This window comes from Eleginops maclovinus, chromosome 16 (genome assembly GCF_036324505.1).
Source record: "Eleginops maclovinus isolate JMC-PN-2008 ecotype Puerto Natales chromosome 16, JC_Emac_rtc_rv5, whole genome shotgun sequence".
Taxonomy (NCBI): domain Eukaryota; kingdom Metazoa; phylum Chordata; class Actinopteri; order Perciformes; family Eleginopidae; genus Eleginops; species Eleginops maclovinus.
In genome coordinates this window covers 5218770-5222874 of record NC_086364.1, presented here as the reverse complement: position 1 = coordinate 5222874, position 4105 = coordinate 5218770, and the positions used below count along the sequence as shown (strand labels likewise).

Genomic DNA, 4105 nt, shown 5'->3' with positions numbered 1-4105 from the left:
TTTTTCCGGGACTTAGCTTCATCATAATCAGTTTTATTTTTGTACGTTAATGTTATTAAATAACTCTAAATAAATGATGAACTAAAAACAAACAGAAAAGAGAGTAACCGTATGAATGTACATTTATGTTTCATCTTTATTGCAATGTCCACAAGGCAGGGATGAAAAGTACATGAAGATGGCCCCTTTTCCCAAAAAGCGTACAATCATAATGAACAACATGAAGATATGCTTTACATTTACAGTTGTATTTCAACAGTCCCATTGGTAACAGAGTCCATATTTAAGGGCCATTTTTAGTCCACCTCCTCGATGGTGGGCCCCTGGGAGCCGGCTCTGGCCTGCTCTCCACAGCTGCCTGCTGGCATTCCTCCCTGGTACAGCTTGCTGATGATGGGGTTGCACACTTTCTCCAGCTCTTTCTGCTTGTGTTCGTACTCCTCTTTATCAGCCAGCTGGTTGTTCTCCAGCCAGGTGATAGTCTCCTCACACTTTTCCATCAGCTTCTTCTGGTCCTCCTCACTCATTTTGCCCTTCAGGTTGTCCTCCTGCACAGTGCTCCTCATGTTGAAGGCGTAGGACTCCAGGGAGTTCTTGGCAGAGATTTTTTCCCTCTGACTGTCGTCCTCAGCTTTGTATTTGTCGGCCTCCTGCACCATCCTCTCGATCTCCTCTTTGCTCAGTCGGCCCTTATCGTTGGTGATGGTGATCTTGTTCTCTTTGCCGGTGCTTTTGTCCACCGCGGACACGTTCAAAATGCCGTTGGCGTCCACATCGAAGGTGACTTCGATCTGGGGGACCCCTCGTGGGGCGGGCGGCATTCCCGTCAGCTCAAACTTGCCCAGAAGGTTGTTGTCCTTGGTCATGGCTCTTTCCCCTTCGTAGACCTGGATGAGGACCCCGGGCTGGTTGTCAGCGTAGGTGGTGAAGATCTGGGTTTGTTTTGTGGGGATGGTGGTGTTGCGTTTAATCAGAGATGTCATGACTCCTCCAGCTGTCTCGATTCCCAGGGACAGAGGCGACACGTCCAGCAGCAGCAGGTCCTGAACGTTGCCCGAGGTATCTCCTGTGAGAATGGCGGCCTGGACGGCGGCTCCGTAAGCCACCGCCTCGTCTGGGTTGATGCTCTTGTTCAGCTCCCTGCCGTTGAAGAACTCCTGCAGGAGTTTCTGGATTTTGGGGATTCGAGTGGAGCCTCCGACCAGGACGATGTCCTGGATCTGTGCCTTGTCCATTTTGGCGTCCCTCAGGGCTTTCTCAACGGGTTCCAAAGTTCCCCTGAAGAGGTCGGAGCACAGCTCCTCAAAGCGAGCCCTGGTGATGGAGGTGTAAAAGTCGACGCCCTCGGACAGGGAATCGATCTCAATGCTGGCCTGGGAGCTGGAGGACAGCGTTCTCTTGGCCCTCTCACAAGCTGTGCGCAGCCTCCTCAAAGCTCTCTTGTTCTGGCTGATGTCCTTCTTGTGTTTCCTCTTGAACTCCTCCACAAAGTGGTTGACCATGCGGTTGTCAAAGTCTTCTCCACCCAGGTGAGTGTCTCCAGCCGTCGATTTGACCTCAAAGATGCCGTCTTCAATGGTCAGGATGGACACGTCGAAGGTGCCTCCACCCAGGTCAAAGATCAGGACGTTTCGTTCTCCTGACTTGCTTTTGTCCAGGCCGTAAGCTATGGCGGCTGCCGTCGGCTCGTTGATGATCCTCAGGACGTTCAGTCCTGCGATGACGCCTGCGTCTTTGGTGGCCTGTCGCTGGGAGTCGTTGAAGTACGCCGGGACCGTGATGACTGCATTGGACACAGTTTGGCCGAGGTACGCTTCAGCAATTCCTTCATCTTTACCAGGACCATGGAGGAAATTTCCTCAGGGTAGAAAGTTTTGTCTTCCCCTTTGTATTCCACCTTGATTTTGGGCTTCCCTCCATCACCGACCACCGTGAAGGGCCAGTGCTTCATGTCTGCCTCCACCACTGGATCATCGATCTTTCTTCCAATCAGTCTCTTAGCATCGAACACTGTGTTGCTGGGGTTCAAAGCCACCTGGTTCTTTGCTGCGTCCCCGATGAGCCTCTCGGTGTCAGTGAACGCCACATAGCTGGGGGTGGTCCTGTTGCCCTGGTCGTTGGCAATGATTTCTACTTTTCCATGCTGGAAAACGCCCACGCAGGAGTAGGTGGTTCCCAGGTCAATGCCGATCGCTATACCTTTATCTGCAGGCATCTTGGTTGTCTTCAATTTGTGTCCTAAAGATGCAGACACAAAAGGAATGAAAGGATTATTAGAAAACTACTTAAAACTGTTCCTTAATAATCTATTTTACTTTGGTTTGTTATTTGTATGGTTAGATCAAGTTAATGATAAAGTGTGTGCACAACTAATTCTAGTCATAACTAGAACTGTTATTGGTGGCCTATGTCTTATTGCAAAACAACTGGGTAATAATTTCAATGCAAGAATTTTAGGAAGACCTTAATAACTTAAATCTGTTTCACAGTACTGTACATGTTTTGGACCACCAGCTTGAATTTGACAGGTGGATGATTCATTCTGTAGCCTAAAAGAAAAGCGTTTAGAGCAGTGCTTTAACGTTTACAGAACTTAGTTACACACATTTCCAATATGAAATACATAACATATCTGATTGTCTTAAACATTTTATATTCATCTGTGAAAGATGTATTATTTTTTCAGGATGCTTCATTCAGAACAACTCTCATTGTCTGTATAGGTTATATCTATCAGTCCTATATTTCCTATTTTTTATTTTAGGAACATTTCAGCTCCCAGAAGCAAAGAATGTATTATATAAAAGCTATCTGAGACACATATCTAACAATTAAACTCAAGACTAAAACTCTAGCACATTAATTAATGAATTGAAATCTTTGAGTTTGGTGGAACAGTAATTCAGTATAGAGGTAGAAATCTCCCCTTAGCTGTTTAATCCAATGCAATTTAATTCTGTAATTTAAAGAACACATAATGTACTGCAAAGCCAATGCGTGTAAAAAAAAAATAACGCACATTTTTAAATGAAAACGACCATTCAAAGTAATTTATTTCTGTAATTATAACGTAATTTTAACACATTCATAACATAGCCTATATGTAAAACTCACATTTAAACTGTAAGAGAAAAACGAGGTAGTGTACTTACGGTCGGTTAAGGATGAAATGATAGCAAGAAGATAAAAAAAGGTGATGTCTCTGTCCCGTTTGCTGTTCTCCACCCTTGTTGTGGTTCTTGTTGTCTGAATGCAGGTAACTGCAACTGTCACATATTTATACTTCGCTCACTATCTTCTGGTCCTTTCTCGAGCTTTCCACTTTTAGACCAATCACAGAGCTCGCCGCGTGTGATTTGCGTGATGACGTCGCCTCAGCACTGTATACAAGCTTGTGGATCAAGCCTACAGTGATGAACCGAGAAACTGCTCGAACAAACGGTTTTCAAAATAAAAAATTATGAAAAAGCTCCCATTGCAAAAACAGAGACACAGAGTAACCAAATAGGAATAGAAACAAATGTAATACATATTTAAACACAACAAAATAAAGGAAAACTCAAATGAACCAAAACAAATCATCATCTGTACTCTACTTTTTAGAATGGTTCATTTAAATGTACAATGTGTGCTCGATTTCCAACAGTTTTGAGAAGACATTCAGGATATTTCCTACTTTTGTTTCGTTTTCCGAAATAATAAATAATCTGACAAAAAAATGAAAACATAAATTGATCGACAGTATTGGTAAACATTTTTTTTTTTTGTAAGAAAAATACTCAATGCAGCTTGTTATTTGTCATTCAAATCTACAGTAAAATATGTTTTCTTAAATTTGAGATAGACTTTTAATGCTGTTACATTTATACACAATTATAGCCACATCAATCACATTTTAATATATAAATACGTTATGGCGTTTATAAATTGGAAAACTATTTTCACATTTTCATCAAGGAGTTAACTATGTGGCTTTTACCAGAGTTGTGGTAATAATAATAATTATAATAATAGTAATAATAATAGTAATTGCCATAGCAATTAGACAATGCAGAGGCATAACTGACATCACAATAGGAATGGTAGAAAACAAAATAGGTCTTTT

At 42.6% G+C, this 4105-nt stretch overlaps 1 pseudogene; it reads right to left on the bottom strand.

Annotated features, from left to right (window-relative positions):
- Window positions 1-118: 118 nt before the first annotated feature.
- LOC134877788 (heat shock 70 kDa protein 1-like) lies at window positions 119-3387 on the bottom strand (annotated as a pseudogene).
- Window positions 3388-4105: the final 718 nt, after the last annotated feature.